Below are 18370 nucleotides of genomic sequence, written 5' to 3'. Positions count from 1 at the left end.
TAAGAAAAACGATGGTGTTTTTTTTATATCAAAATCGTTCAAGTTCCAAAATTTTAACTAACGATTAGGGTTTTTTTTCTTTTTTTGTGCGAAAATTTGTTTTAAACTGGTTTGGAATGATCATGTGACTATTGTATTGCGCAATCGTCAACTTTTAAAGAAGCGATATTTGTTTTTCTCTCATCTTAAAATCATTCGAGCCAGCTAGAAAAATTAAAAATGAATATGGATTCCTTTTCCAGTTAAAGGGTTAATAAAAAGTGGTAAAAATTGAATCGCACAGTTTTAATATTATAGCATTACAAAGTGCAAGAGGCTAGAAAGTCGTCCGCACCAGTATTTTTTACAAGAGTCCAAAACTTCCTTTCGGAAAATCTACTTAACCTACAAGTTATTCCACAGCTGGTAAATGACTTTCCACCTTGGAAAAATCTTAATATGCAATTTTTAAACCCATTGAACAGTTTTAACAAATCTGACACAACAGAAGTTATATATCAGCAAATTTTCCTTGAACACAGACAGCAATACAAAGACTTTCTTCCAATTTATACCGATGGGTCAAAATCATCTAATCACGTCTCTTTCGCTGTTGTCTTACCAGATACAGTCATTTCTTTTACACTTCATTCCTTTTGTTCAATTTTTACGGCAGAAATAACTGCGGTTTTATATGCATTAGAAGAAATTTCAGAGAGACAGGGAAAAAATTTTATTATTTATACCGACTCTCTAAGTGTGTTACAATCGCTAAAATCATTTTATCTTCATCGTCATAATCATCCTTTGGTTTTCAAAATTCTAGATATTTTAAACAAACTGACTTCTCGGGATTTTATTATTTTATTCTGTTGGGTACTCACTCATGTAGGAATTCTGGGCAATGAGGAGGCAGACAAGGCTGCTAAATTGGCAAGTATTCCAGCGGTCACATCTATTCCTGTATGCGACTTAAATAAGCACACTAAAAGGCTTCTTTATTCCAAATGGCAAGCTTAGTGGGACCTTGAAACTAACAATAAACTACATGCTATTAAACCTCATGTACAACCGTGGTCTTCATTACCGAATCGAAAAGCAGACACAGTATTAACCGTTTACCTATTGGACATACGAGATTCACTCATCTCCACTTGCTGCTAGGTGAACAACCACCTCTATGTTCCCAGTGTGACTGTCAAATGTCTGTCCAACATATACTATCAGAATGTCCAAATTTAAATGCTCAACGTTTGCACTTCTTTCAAAATACGAACACTCCATTACCTTTCTTACTTGGTAAGACACCACATGTTCAAATTTTCGCATTTTTGAAATCAATAGGTTTTTATCCACATATTTAAGTTTTCTTCATCTTTCTCAAACGTTTTCTCATTGTTTTTATAGCTGAAATTTTATACTTTAATAATGAAAATTACAGTTTGGCGCAGTATAGCCAACATCATGGCTCTTGTGCCAATAAAATCCAGAAATCCAAATCCACAAAGTGCAAAATATATTTCTTTATTGTAACTGCATTTAATTTATTTCATTCGTTCAAAGAATTTGATTTTATATGTTATTTATATATGATATAATAAATTTCTTTCATCAGTACGTTTTAATTATTACGCAATGATTTTTGCTATATGTACTTCACATATAGAGCAATAACGTACGTTTCATTCTTATGGCTCATATACACTTACCATTAGATTATGTTTGTGTTTTATATTTTCTCCTTTTCTTTTTAAAATTTTTAAGGCATTTTTTTATTCTCGTTTAATCTCGTTTTATTCTCGCTTTTTTTATTCCGTTTAATCCTCGTTTGTATTTACACTTTTTATTTTTATTTTCTTAGTGTTGTTTTTATATTTTCACTTTGGTTTTCTCTGTTTTTATATATATATATATATATATATATATATATATATATATATATATATATATATATATATATATATATATATACATGGTGATCAAGAAATAACAGGAGGTGTTCGGAGCCCTGTAGCGCGTTATGTACTGGACAAAATATGACAAAATTTGGCCACCATACATATTAAAATATGCGATTTCGATTTGTCATGAAAAAAAAAATTAGTACCAAAAACGCCAATAGGGAACATTCTGGAGCTGCGATCGAAAACTTCACCATTTCACTTTCATATGCGAGTATTTTGTGACACGATATAGAGAAAGAAAGGATGAGTTACGGGAATTCAAGTCATTTTGAAAAAATTCGCCCGTTGATGGCGTTGTCACTACGGCTCGATTGGAAGTGGATTGGAAGGTTTTCGACTGTGGCTTGCAGTTTATCAGCATTTATTCGTCTTGCATATAAAAGTGAGCTTTATCGCTTCATAATATTCGCCGCTGTCATTCACTTCCAATCGAGCCAAAAATATCAAAGCAAACTCAAATTTCTGTTCCTTGGGATTCTTGAATAGGTGTTATCTTATATGGATAAAATTTCAGGATCTTACGCACTATCTTCTGTACTGTCGAGAACAGGATATCTGCTTGTCGTGATACTAACGTGCACTGCTTATAACCTGTTTAATAGCTATCGCCTGATACATAACGGCAACTTCTTTAACTTGTTCCTGCTTGATACCTTTACGTCCTCTGCCTGGTTCGCATCAAGAAATCCTGTTGTTTCAAATCTTTCAACCATTCTTCGTAAGTTAGTTATGGGCATCGGTCCTCTACGTAACTGTTTTAACTACTGGTATTCACGAAGAGTAGCACTGGCATTTTGATACCTCTGATAAAACAGCTTGACTAATAAGGCACGTTGACGTATTGAGAACGCCATCGAGGGGAGAATTTTGAAGAATGATTTGAATTATCGTAAACTTTTCTTTTATCCTCAATATCGTGTCACAAAATACCCGCATATGAAAATGACACGATGAAGTTTTCGATCGCAGCGTCAGAATTTTCCCTATTGGCATTTTTTGGTGCTAATTTTTTTTCCTGACAAATCGAGACCGCATACTTTAATATGTATGGTGGCCAAATGTTGTTATATTTCCTTCAGTACATAACACGCTTCAGGGCTCCGAACATCTCCTGTTATTTCTTGATCACCCTGTATATATAGGGTGATTGCTAAAATCCTTTGAAGTCTTTAATCCTTTGAAGGTTAAAGTCCTTTGAAGTCTGAATTCAAAACATCGTCTCGTATATCCAGAGAATTAACGTTTACCTGCAGTAGAGTTGCAATACTGAATTTATTGAGGCAAGATTGCCTCTAGTGACGAAGTAAAGAAGCTACAAATAATTACTTTAAAAAATTAAAGGTGATTGACCAAGAAGTCCACTTTGTTAAATGTTATACTATACCATAAAAAACCCAGGAAAAAGTTTCATAGATTTATCTGTAAAAATTGGCTGAGATATTTCCTAGCAATTTAAAAAGATTTCGTCCTAAAATTAATTAACTATGCAAATCTTTGCGGAATTTTGTCAACTTTTAAAAATTAAATTTTTTTTTTACCAAATGTTCAACATTATAACATTGTTGCCCAGAAATTCAAGCAGTTTTCAATGGTTAATCAAGTTAGTTTAGTTATATTAACGTCCCGTTTTAAAACAACACTAGGGCTATTTTGTGACGGACCTCGTCATTTTGAACCGCGGTCAAATTACGAGGACGACACCTGAGCTGTCACCCCCTCTCCACACCACACCACACCAGCGGGAGGACGTTTGGTCATGACGGATTTAACGTGCAACAGACCCCCTTACACGACGATTCTTCGATGGAATCGGGTGGGTACACGAACCTGAAACCCGCGGGTTCTGAAGTCGAGACCTTACCACCACGCCACCGCGGCCCTTCCAGTGTTTTATCAAATATTGATCACCTGATTTTCTCCAACTGTTGAATGTTGAAATATTCTGTTTAATATTTATGTAATTTATATGACAAATAAAAAATGCAAGTTACTCTATCGCTAAACTTAGAAAATATATGAAACGTATAATTACATTTTTAATGGCATTATGATGTCATGGGACAGGACTTTATTAGAAAAGTTCATGTGCATAATAAACAGACCTTAAGTAACAGAATTAAAATAGCATCGTTTTAATGTTAGACAATTTGGTGGAATTATGGCTATGAATTTCTATCTAAATGATTTATTAGACATTAAATATAACCAGTATTCTTGGAGAACCAACTTATCGATGAAGCTGATGAGTATTGAATATATCTGTGCATATCTAACTCTATAAGGCTGATGAACTAAATTAAACAAATTATTTCTATTAGTAGAATTAAAAGCATTAATTGTTCACAAGAATTCTAAAGAATTTTTAGTTATCTAGCTTTTTAAAGTCATCCATTTTATAATAATATTCTGTGATTGTAATTATTTCCATAACAGTTCCCTGTAAATACGCAGGTCTACAGTGGCCTCGTGATAATACATCGGGTTCTAGGAAACTCAGATTTCAAATCCCATCCCATCAGATATCCTCCATTTGCTAATCCCATGCACGTAGAAACTGATATTTAAGTTCGAAACTTCTCTGGTTACCGTGGCTGCGAAATTTCTAGAGGGAACTGATGAACTTACTGGTTATGCGGTAGCTCTAGGTCAAAATTTGTAAAAAAATCTTCAAAAACATTCCTTATGTTGCTTCAAAGGAATTAATAAGAATGAACTAAATCAAAATAATTAATTGTTTGAAGAAATCATTATATTCTAAATTAGAAGATATTTTTTAAAAGCCAGTGGAAAGTATAAAACTAGTAATAAATTATTTAAATATCATTTAATAAATTTTTAATTTCCACGCTTGACAAGTAAAAATTTACTTAGGTAAAGGATAAACAAATTCTAATTATTTTTATACAAACAGATGTTACATAAAAATAATGAAAATGCATTATACAGCAATTAAACATGACAATTTTTTATTCAATTTGTATCTTCTTTTGATTTAATTTCATCTTTTTTTGGGGGGGGAATTATTTTTTTGGAATTTTTATTTAGAATTTGGATTTTTTTTTTTTGGAATTTTTTGGAATTTCGAAATGGAATTCATGAATTTGATTAGTAATGGGTTGAAGCGAATGAAATTTAGGGTAAATTTTCTGTTTTCTCACCTTATACCACAATAGCAACAAATTTATAGTGTATCATCCCGAGCACACAAGATAGATTTGGTTTGGTTTGGTTATATTAACGTCCTGTTTGAAGCAACACTAGGGCTATTTTGGGACGGACCTCATAATTTTGAACCACGGTCAGATGACGAGGACGACACCTGAGCTGGCACCCCCCTATCCACACCACACCACACCAGCGGATAGAAAGCCACAAGATAGAAATGATTCTGAAATCAAGGCCTTACTTCATTTTTCATCCTGCCATAACACTTAAATGTGAGAAGAAAGAATTATGTGACGAAAATAAGATGCCTCTTATGTTCTTTTTTCAAATAAATTAAAAAATCTTATCAAGGTTATATGTCAGCCACCAGTATGTTTATCAAAACTATGAATCTTGCCGGAAGCACTTTAAATATAGGCATGAGGAGTTTCCGGAATGGTGGTTGATTGTCATTTCCCAGGTGAGCTCTTTAAGGTTGTAGGGTTGAGTAACCGCAACTTCCATAATGGAAAATACCTGCTACAGGATGGGTTATGACCTGGCTTTTGATGATCAGAGAGATTTAACTTGAATTCCCACTTCTGTGCATGATAACATTTAAATGTGACACGAAAATACATACGGACAAAATAAAAGCCTTTTTATGGTTTTCTTTCACATAAATTAAAAACTCTCATCATAGTTATATGTCTCGCAATGGTACATTTATCAAAATTATGAATCTTTTGAGAAAGACTTTAGATACGGAGATAAGAAGATCAGAGTATGGTGGTTGGTTGTCATTTTTCCGAGTGAGATCTTTAAAGCTGTAGGGTTGAATTACCTCCACTTCCATAATGAAAAATACCTTCTAGAGGAGAGGTTGTAATCTGGCTGTTGATGATCAGCCCTGGTTTACACCTCTGTACAGACTTTACCACGAACATTCAAATTACACCAGACGCTTAGGCAGTTGTCTATATTGTTTTAATCAATAAGTGTAATGGTGACAAAAATGTGGGCGTGCGTGGTGTGTGTTAGAAGAACGGAATATTTGAGAAAAATCAACTGTCATCTCGAAAAAACAGAATAAATGGATTTTACGATTATCCTTGAAGCGCCACACTGAAATGTTAAAAAAAAAAAAAAAAAACCTTCATAACTTGGTCACTAATGGTAGCAGAAAGTGGAACTTATTTTGTTTAAAATACTAGCATGACAAGAATATTTTCTCAAATATGATTAATAAATTTGAAGAATTCTTAAATGCGCAGTTTTTTCAGCAATATATTTATTGAATCTAAAGCATAAATCATAACATTTCACTTCATTTAAGTGGAACTACATGTCTATATTCAACGGTTCAGAAAGTAGCTAATGGGCTAACACTAAAGTAGACAACAGACTTATATCATTATAATAAAGCAGAATCAATCTTATAACCGCTGATTAGAAATGCCTTATGGTAAAAGAAGCATATGCATTAAATTAATATTAATTTTATATTGAAAATCAGAAAAGAAGGGAATTATAAAAACTTTGTAAATATTGCGCACTTCTTCCGCATAGAGATTAAAATTATAAATATACATTAATAATTAATCATATGAAGCAACGAATAAACTTATAATAATTTTCCCAAAAAAAGCATTTTAATTTTAGATATAATTACAATACCTTTGGCATGGTAGTTTGTATAATAATTTTTGAAACTTTGATTGCAGATTAAAAAGGTTTGTTTTATAATATATGGAAATCTCTTATAATGTTAATAATTTTTAGAATGTCTTACTAAGCAATTCATCGGCCAACATCTAATAATGCAAAAATTCTCGCTATTTGTATCCCTGGAGACTGCATAGTGAATCTTTAGAAATTATAACATTTTAGAATAGAAATGAAATGTAATTAAAATTACTTAAAGTAAAATGAAAATTTAAGAGTGTACATTTTTGCATTATTACTTAAAAATTGCACAGAAAATTAAATGTATGGAATTAATTTTATTTTTTATATCTTTACTCATATTTTCTGATCTTTTGGACGTTTGAATTTCAGTTTTTGCTACTTTACCACAACAACAAACTACACACAACAAACAAAATATATAAGAACTAGCTTTTACCAGCGACTTAATTAGCGACGACATTAGCGTGGAAATTTTAATGTGTATGTATAAGAACTGACGGTCTGATCAACACTCGGCAGTGTCTGTTTAAAATCGGCTGCGAGCAAAACGGCAAAGCCGCCCATCACCGCCTGATTGCCGTGGATGTCCTGCACGCTGCGGTTTAACGCCTCTAATGCATGCTTGTGCGACATTGTGCATTCGTCCCATACTATTAACTTGTACTGCTGCAAAAGGACTCCTCAATCGTTGATTTTGATGATGTTGCATGTTGGGGTTATGTTCGCTTGCAAGATTAAGCTGCAATTTGAAAACGGAATGTTCAATATGGCCACTGTTAAGCAAAGTTGCAGCAATGTCCGAGGAAGCTACAGCCAGAGCTATATTGCTTCCTTGTGGAGTTGGACTGGTAGGAGATTCAGCACAAACGTCTTACCAGTACCCTCTGGTGCGTCAAGAAAGAATAATCCCTTCTCTCCGTTATTTACTCGGTTCAGAATCATTTCGTAGATTTGACGCTGCTCGGAAAGTAATCGTGGTATCTTTTCATTGACTTGCGCTTCTAAAACCGCGGTGTCGTAGTTTAGCTCCTTCACAACTTCGCTGATAATTCCCCTCTTCGCTGCGGTGGGGGTAGGCCGAAATCAGTGAGACATTTTCCAGATATGGAAATCATTTTATCCTCAATCAATACCAAAGCTTCGTTAATGATTAGGTTTTTGTGAGTGCCATCCAGCCTATGCACGATATTTTTTGATAAAGCGTCTTTGTATTTATCCCACAGCTGAAAGGGGTTTGATAGTCCGCAAGTGCTCACTAAAATTGTAAACAGGTCTTCTAGCTATTTTCATAGCCCGAGCTTTATTACTCCTCTTCGAAAAATTAGATTTGCGTTTTCTGGGCATTTCGAAAAACTATCAAATAACAAAAAATAAAAAAAATTAAAACTAAGCTAAAAACCGATACACTTAAAACTATAAGCATTTGTGAAAAAATATAACTAACATAAATACAATTTAGTTGCAAAAATACACAACTAACCTAAAAACAATTGATTTACATTGTAACCTGAAATAAAATAAAACAGCGAGTCCGTATTTCTTTAAAATCAAGTCAAGTCTATTTTATTTCTCTATCGAAATTGAGATATCTACAACAGTATAATACATATAATTTTTTAACTTTTAATTACGATGAAAACACAGTTGTCAACAATCAGAACACATTGCGCATGCCTGAATTTTCAACGCCAGTTGGTGTAACGCAATTGCGTGAATTTTCTACGCCAGTTGGGGTAACGCAATGCAGATTAGAAATTTTTAATTCCCTTTAATCTGTTTTATTTTTACTTAAAAGTACTTCAGAATGAATCCTAAAGATCGATTCATTAACAATGTTTAATTTTAAATGCATCAAACACCAAGAAAATAAAGACAATCGTTTGAAATAATCGGTCGAAAATATATTAAGCCTATCCTCATTAGTGTGGGAATAAAACTGAAGCCTTACTCATTTTTGGCAGGATTTGGCCTCAGATTTTTGGCGGGAAAGTTAGATTTTAATTAATAAAAAATTAACCACTTAATTAAGTGGAATAAATAGTAGCCTATGTCCTATTCCAAACTATAATCTATCTCTGTGCTAAATTTCATTCAATTCCGTTCTGGCGTGATTGACTAATAAACATCCTTCCAAACTTTCACATTTATAATAGTAGTATAGATGATATGTATAGCTGTTTTAAACGATATATCCTAATAATTTTCATTACAATAAAATACATTAATACATTTAAATACATTAAGAAACACATGAAGGTTTTGACCATTAGAAAAAGAATCTAAAACATATTTAAAATTTCAGTTTTGATTTTATTAATATATTCTCTCTCAGACGAAAAAAAGAATTTTTTTTGAATAATATTTGTCAGATTTATATGAATGCGATCAAATTAAATGAATTAACTTCGATATGTGATCTCGCCGTTAAAATTGTTGGCTTGTGCAAAGAATTGCAACAAATCCGTAAAAAAAAAAAAAAAAAAAAAATCTAAATCCATTTCTGTTGAATTACCAAAACTATAGAAAAAAAAACTACTGCCTATCTTCTCCATATGTCTTCTTGAACTATTTCTCGATATTTCGATATTGTAGGTGGTCAATATAAAAAAATAAAATTCAATCATCTATTGATGGTAAAAGAAATTCAAAGAAATTGATTCTTCCACTGCTCTTCCACGTAGCTGGGATGAATCTGGAAAAAATCTAGAAAAAAGTGTGTGTTGGAGACACCTATTGACATAAGTAGAAAAAAAAATGATCCAATACTTATAAAAAATGACAAATAGGAAATAGATTAAATCTTTGAAGGAAAAAAAAAACTGGCAAATTTATTTTGCCAATCAAAATATTATTAGGCTAATTTAATTTGAGAATTCACTCACGTTTAGTATAAGATTTATTCAATTAATTTCGTAAATACAAATTTATCTTAAATACAGAAATTAATCGAACAAATCTTAAAGTTATTTCTATATCATTAAATTTTTTTTGCATTAAAATTAAGCTCTTAACACATTTTTTCTGAAATTATTATTACTCTCATAGTATTTTCATACATGTAAATGTGTTTTATAAGTAAATAATAATTAAATATTTTAATTTTAATAGCATATAAATAATTATTTCAGCTATATTTAAAATCTTATCAGTGTTTGTTTAAATTCAATTTAAAAATTAATATTTAAATGCAAACAGAGATCGTGGTTCATTAAAACTCATTCTTTATATTTTACTAATTCTGGAAATTAAAATTCGGTTAAGAATTTTGATTGTGATTTTTAAAATACCTATCGACGAAATGCTTTAATACGCGTAATTTCACTTAGATTTCATTATTAATATTCCAAAATGTCAACAAAATTATTTTCTTGAAATGTAGTCAGCATCATTCAAAATCAAAGAATGAAATAATATTACTTCATAAATTAATCTAAATTGCACCAATTGTCAATAAATTACATTTTATCTTTTATTAGTGCTGTAATTCCATTTATTGAAAGCTGAATATTAAATACGTAACTAAGTTAAGGTTCAAATGTAACAAAATTTTTACAAATTACATTCTATAACAAAATAATATATTCCTATATATATTATTATGTAACACTCTCAAATCGAATGTTAAGAAATATTTTCAAAACAAAACTGTAATTGCATATACAGCGGCGTATTTTACTGATTTGTGTTGCACAGCATCTGTAACAAACAAATCAGAAATTAATTTTCGTAGTTATTATTTTCCCGCCTAAGATCTCTTTTTCATTCTGTTGTATTAGAAGAAGAATAAAAGTGAATAAAATTATTCTTTTAAATGTTTCAAAATGTCTATTATGAGCTGAAATAGCATTCAATATTAAAAAAAGCATAAATAATAAAAAGAGTATTTTTCAATCAAAACTATATTGAATGAGTTGAAATAGCATTCAACATTAAAAGAAAGCATAAATAATAAAAGGAATATTTTTCACTCAAAACTATATTGAATGAGCTGAAATAACATTCAACATTAATAAAAGCATAAATAATAAAAATAATGTTTTTTACTCAAAACTATATTGAATGAAAGATGTACAACACTTAATATTTCTTAAGATGGCAGCTGCAGAAAACAGAATGCAATGGGGAAATTTCTTCGAATAAAAAAAAATCATAAAAGAAAAAAAAATATATTTATAGGAAAAAGGAACGATGTTTCAGAGATATTAGATTTCAAAACCCTCTTGAATTCTTGGTGTTCAAATTAAAAGCAGCTAGTTATAAGAAAGAGATTTAATCGGATATTACATGGGGGAAATTCAATATTTCTGGAATGCCATTGTAAAATTGCTATTTAATTATAGGGAATGCAATTTTCTTCTGAAATAGAAAGAATTGTTAAAAAACATTCTTTGAAGTTTTAATTTAAACCCATATATATAATCACATCAAAGGAATATTTTAGAATTTTGTTATAATTGCAAGAGATTGAAATAATCTTCAGAAAAAACATGAAAAAAATTTAAATTGTAAGAACTCGTTTTAACTTTCTAAGCTTCCAATTATTATTTTTATTAAAACGTAAATTTTTCTTTATTTCAGTTAATCCTTTCAAAAAAAACTATTAATTATGTATTTTCTGGGATTTTTGATACATTTAAAAGTATACTAAGTAAGATTTTATTTATTTCCTTTTCTGAAAAAAATTGAAATAATAAATTTAATTTTTTAAAACAGTATACATCTTGAAATTATACAAAAAAAAACTGAAGTAAATATAAATTTAAATAAAATGGTTTGTAATACGCTCTTTTATAAATTGTTCAAAAAAAATTGAAATTATTTTCTACATCTCGGTTCATATAAATGTTACTGGATCATGAATATTTTTTTCTTTTTAAAATAGATATAATTTAAATCTATTTGTATGGAAATAAAAATCTATTTATTAATTATTAATTAAATTATGAAAATTTAAAATAGTGTATTGCCATTAAAAATACATTTATTCACTAAATTACATAATTTTAGGATTTTAGAAAGTGATACATAATCTGATTAAAATTTTCCATCTATCAACGCAATCTAATACAATGTCAATATACAAAAGTGTTTTTAAAATTTTATTTGAATCAAATAAAATTTTAAAAATACAATTACCTTTTGTAAATTTCACTTTGTAGCTAATCAATACTAAGTAAAGTTTTATTAAATAATTCAATGCTTGAAATTAAAAAAAAAAGACTTACAATGTTAAAACTGATTTTAAATTAATTTAAATAGTTATAAATTAATTTTTTAAATAAAACATAAAAAAAATGAATAAAATTTTTCAAATACCAAATCATTACCGAAATTGAAAATCGTTATCAATTCTGATGCTTTCATTCTAAAATATAATATACATATTACAACATATAATATAATAATAATTATATAAAAAAACGTTATCCAAAATTAAAATTAAAATAAAATTATCCTATCTGTTTTAATACTGTTTTAGATTAAAACAGAAAAGAATTCTTCGTTTTAAAGTAAAACTGTATGGTTTCCAAATAATATTAAATATGTAAGTGGAATTGTTCTTTAAAAATTTTTAAAAATTGAACTACAAATAACCTAGATAAATACATTGATTAATATTGCTTGATTAATTTTAAATATATTTTTTTATGTCTGAAATAATAATTTTAAATTTCTGATTGCATAAAACTCAGCGTTGTTAATAAAAATTTTAGGCTCGTGTATGATTTAGATGTTGAATTTTCAACAGTGTTCATTAATTCATTTTAAACTAATTAGTTAGAATTTAAATTCAATTAAGCAAGCAAGAAACTGCAAACACAAAAATTAACAATGATCTATTTATTCAAGAAATAATGTATTTTTTCATCTAATTAATTGTAAAATGATTAGGAAAAAATCGTTTGCTGTTGTGAGTAAATCTTTCTTGTGTAAAAAAATAAAATGAAAAATCCATGAAATACAACAACGAAGCCAAGACCTAAATTTTTGAAAAAAAGGTAAAAGGTTTTATTTTTTTAATGAGAAATGGAGGATTAAAACCGAAATTAATTACTGAAAGAAAAGTATCATACCAAGATATAAAATTAAGTTTCAATAAGGTATAAAATAATTAACATCGGTTGTTTTCTGGAAATATGACTACATGTGAAAATAATTTCACCAAATAAAAAAAATCACAAAATGCCAATCAATTCTATCCACCAAAAAAAATAGAAAATTAAACTGAAATTAGTTTTTGAAGGAAAGATGTCACGATTTCAAAATTGAATTTCGAAACGATATAAATTGATTTACAATTTTTTACTTCCAGGAAATATGATATGTGAAAACAATTTGTAAGCAAAGATTTAAAAAAAAACATTTATGAGCAAAACTTCTCATGAATGAAAAAATTATTTTCATTATAAGCATACAAGTATTTTAATATGAAAAGGAATCATTCCCAGTACTGATAATTCCCATGCCATCGCGTGATAATGAGAAATATGCGTGCAGACACCTTATAGTTTCTTATGATACTTTGACACTTTAATAATAGTCTTTCTTTTTCGCTGGAGGAAGGGCAAAGGATTTCAAAATAGTTAGACGGTAAATTTGACATTCACACTTGATAAAATGATTGGATTCCCTATTATAAACTATAATCTTATATAAAAAATAATCTATTTGCAAAATTTAAAAGCTCATTTCATATTTACAACTATTTAATCAAATCTACCTGCCAAATCTGTAAACTTACTTTATATGTACAACTATTTAATCAATGTCATGCAATTAGATATTCAATTTCTAAGTCTTCAGGAATCAGCCCATTATAAAGAAATCATTTCCTATTTTGTTTGTAAAAGAATTAATTGAACTTGAGCAATAATTTTCAAATATTAGCTTCCATTAATAGAAATATATTATTGCAACGATTTAACTTATATATATATATGCATATGGCCAGATGTATTCACTTATTATGGAAATGACAATATCAGAAATTCGTAATATGTCTTTTCTCTTTCCCCCGATTCTTTTCTTTTTTCAAAACCATGTTTGAAGTTTATATGTGTGATTCAAGAATTTCTGTGATATATGTGATTCTTTTTTCAAATCCCTGTTTGAAGTTTGTATGTGTGATTCAAGAATTTTTACGATATCTGTGATTCTTTTTTCAAAACCATGTTTGAAGCATATAAATGTGATTCATGAATTTTTGTGATATCTATAATTCTTTTTTGAAAACCATGTTTGAAGCTTATAAGTGTGATTCAAGAATTTTTGTGATAACTGCGATTTTTTTTTTTCAAAACCATGTTTGAAGTTTATATGTGTGAGTCAAGAATTTTTGTGGTATCTGTGATTCTTCAGATGTTCAACGTCGCATTTCAGCCATAAGATTCATTTCAGAATAAGTAAGAACATAGATCCTGAGTATCATAAACATTGTTTAAAACAAGAAATATTTCAATACGCCTTAAGAAACGACACTATTTAAAGTCTGAACCACAGAAAAAGAAAAAAATAATACTTGAACGTTTTTTTTTTTTTCATTTATTTTTCCAAGTTTTCTTAAATAAACAAATCCTTTCTTCCAGAAAAGATATAGACCTATCTTACAAAGTGTATAATTCAAGAAATGTTATATTTCCAAAAGGATAATCATTATATACAAGAACTTCTTTTATATAAAAAGGTGAAGTAAAATTGGAATTGTTTGTAGCCACTTAAACATGAAACTCCTCATTGCTAAGCCATCCCATGTTTATTTAAAACTTTTAAATCGAAATTACGAATTTAAATATATGCTGTAAAATGTGCCATTATTTTAAAATTCTTTGTGAATGGATGCCCATCACGAGAAATGTGATTTTTAAGATTAAGAAAGAGAATTAAATTACATAAATTTCGTATTTTATCCATAACAATTTCAGATCCATATTCATTGCTTAATGTTATTAATTGCAGCATTTGAGAATTATTTCATTAATTATATTCCAAAATAATATTTCTGGTTTTTTTTTTCAAAAACTTTAATTACATTTTTGAAAATTATAGGAATTAATGTTCTATATCTATTTGCTATTTTGCAATGATTGTAATAATCACTTTAATAGAATTATTTTCAATAAATCAATCTAATAAAAATAAGTTATTGAATGCATAATGCGCATCTTTTTTAAAGGAAAGCCTCAAACGAATTGTGAAATACCAACTGTACATTCCAACTAATATCTTTTATAGAGATTTGAAGTAAGATCAATTTCAATTTAAAAAACAATTGAAATTTTTGTATAGTCGGCAGAAGTTTCTTGAAAATATTTTTTTAAATTATTGCGATTTTAAAATTTTGTTGTTAAATTATATTTATATATTTTCAATTCATAATGTTTTCATTTTTAAAAATCCACTAAAACTAAAGCAGGATGTGTGCTTGTGTATATATCTGTGTGCTCACGCTCCACTTGACTGGTAGATCTACCGAATTTAGTGAGGAAATGTGCTTGTAGGAACGGTTTTAAACAATTCTAATTTTCGTTAATTACAATAAACAAATTTTAATTAATTAAAAATAAACAAAATTTATATCTAAAATATGAATCTTGAAACTAATTAATAAAAAACTGGCTTTAAAATTGTTCGCCTCTAATTTTATAATCATTTCTTAATTGTTTAATTTCAGCTTAATTTATCTAACCTTAATTTTTGAAAATTTTTTATACAATATATCAGATTACTTTAAATCTATGGAAGTGTCTATAGTTTCTGCTTAAAATCACGCATGCATGAAGAGTCTAGATTATCTACTTGAGCATTATAAAAAATTCTGAACATTTGTTCCAAATGTTCTGCCAACTAAATCTAAACATACGGGCACTCATTTAGAAAATTAAAATCTTTCATGTGGAATTATTAAGATGGAAAAAAAGAACTACAATTAAATTTTAACTCAAAATTTTGTTCAAGTATCTTATATATATATATATATATATATATATATATATATATATATATATATATATATATATATATATATATATATATATATATATATAGTTGGCAACGAGATTTGTTAAGTGCATAAAAGATTTACCTATGAATCTAATATTTTAGAACAGAAGAAATGAGTTCGAACATAAGTATACTGCATGACTTAGTTCACATAAAATACGTAAAACAAACGAACAAGTGTTCGATTTTGTGGAAAATAATCACCATATATCACTAAAAATAACGAAAAATGATTTGAATGTCAGCAAAATAAGGGATTTGAACCACCCACTTGATTAGTTTTGGCGAAATAAAATTCTATGCTGCATTTTTTAGCACACATATGCACACCTTTTAGAAAATAAACAGAAATTAGAAGTGAATATTCTAAAGATGTGATTCCAGTCCTGAAACGTCACTTCATACTTCCAGAAATCGATGTTATAAATGCTTAAACAGGGTATTTTAAGATTATTCAGCACTTTGACACTAAGCGACAAAGCGCTAAATGGAAGCGAATAAACTCAGCACAAACCAAAGAAACAAGAAATGGGCCATACACAATCATAACGTTCTAATGCATTCTTCTATAAAAAGTGTACTTTACTCAGATAAAACATTGCATTGAAAAAGCAGGTACTACTAATAATATTTTAATGATACTATTACAATTATTTTCAAACTCCAATCTATATTTGACGTTTTACTACCAAAACTGTCATATTTTGACAGGATAAAAAGAACTGTTATCTAATGCATGAGTATGCACTCAGTCACAACTCTTTTAATGTTCATACAGTTTCTGTTAAAAAATGCCGCTTGTGAATTGAATCACCTTGATCGATTCAACTTTAACCTGATCCAGCTTTATCTTTACTTCTAAAGCTTAAAGTGTAGTTAAAAAGAGGTTGTATTTGGTAATTAATTAGATAATTGATGACATTGTGATTATATAAAGAGCTTCGATGTTTGCTTTGGGAACTATTCGAAAACGTAGGCAGGAACAAATATTGGAATTTTTATTGTCTATACAAAAGTGCATTGAAGCAAAAGGGGTTTGTTTTAATTGAAAGATATATAATTTTTGTTTCTGTTTTATTCTACAGGCACAGTATTTAATAATCATTTACATAGTGAGTGTGTTTTGCAAAAGCACATTTGCTGTAACAAAACTTAAATATTGTTTAAAGTCTGTCGCTCATACATTTCATCTGTTATTTTTCTCTATTGTCGATGAACAAAATATAGCGATTTGGTTTATTTTTTTATATTGAATAAGTTTCTGCTTTAACATTTAATTAATTATTTGAATTCTATGGCAATTACACTTAATGATTAATTTCAGAAGTAAGCAATAAAAATGAATCAAGAATGTTTATCACTTTTTAAATACAACTCATTTTTTTCTGTAATATAATTGGATGTGTAAAAAATTTAGTACTACATTCTCACTATCAGGCACTTTTTATGATGTGAGAACATGATGTTGTTTTGGTTTGAGGTTTTTGAAGCCTCAAAATGTGTAGGCAATAAATTGGCGATTTATCGCTTTTGAGGCATCAATTTTTCGCTTTTAGGGTTATTAGAAAATAATGCAGAAGATTGTCATATTTGGCGATTCATCGCCAACTAAAGTTACAAATTTTTAAAACTAAAGTTATCAATTCCAATTTTTTTATTTATGAATTTGTTTCCATTCAGTAAAAAAGTTTTTAATTAATTGAAATTTAATCGCTTACCCTTTTTAAGTAAATTTCAAATTTTTAGGTGAAATGCCAGAAAGTTAAACAACATCAGGCTACATTAAACAGAATAGCGTAAATCTGTAGAACATCTGAGTTAATGTCCATAAAAAGATAAGGTCTTTATAAAGATCTATATATCAAATTTCCTTCCAATCCGTCCATCCGTTTGCGTTATAAGATGCTATTTATTGGGGAAATTTAACTATAACCACCCTGTATATTCTTTGCTTGGAACAACCCAAAATAAAATTATTTATGCCATTTAAAGCTTTCTCCAATTATAAACATATGCTTATCGTTAACGATTTTAAATTAGCTATTGATTCATTAGATATTCTGTTTATTTTCATTTTCGTTGAATATTTAAAGAGTAGTTTATAGTAATAATTATATTATATATTATATTATATAACCATATTATTATATCCAAGATGCAATAACAGCGACATTTAGTATAACAAACTTAATGTTGAGTTTCTAGTTTACTTCAGGAAGTAATTAATTCTAATCTTAAGATTCCTGTTTCAAATATATATTTATTAAAAATATATTCTAAAATTAAAAAAAGTGATACTCTTTTAGGCAAGGGGAAAAACCAAATGACGAAACACAAACCCCTTCAAGTACTCAATAGCCAACATCTTAAGTATGGTATTTTGAAATAAAAAATGTTTCATTGTCAGAAAAGAATCATTAATGAAAAATAACATGAAACTTTGAACAGTTAAGCATGATATCCATACATCACGGCTACCAATAATGATGCTGTGAATCAAACAAACCAATCTAATGTGAGAAACTCATGCATAGTATTCTAAAATGATGTCAGCTCTGTCTTCATTAGCGAAGTAGAGAATCATTAATGAAGAA

The sequence above is a fragment of the Argiope bruennichi genome, chromosome 7 (genome assembly GCF_947563725.1).
Source record: "Argiope bruennichi chromosome 7, qqArgBrue1.1, whole genome shotgun sequence".
Lineage (NCBI taxonomy): Eukaryota > Metazoa > Arthropoda > Arachnida > Araneae > Araneidae > Argiope > Argiope bruennichi.
The sequence above is the reverse complement of the archived record's forward strand: the minus strand, read 5'-3'. Positions refer to the sequence as shown.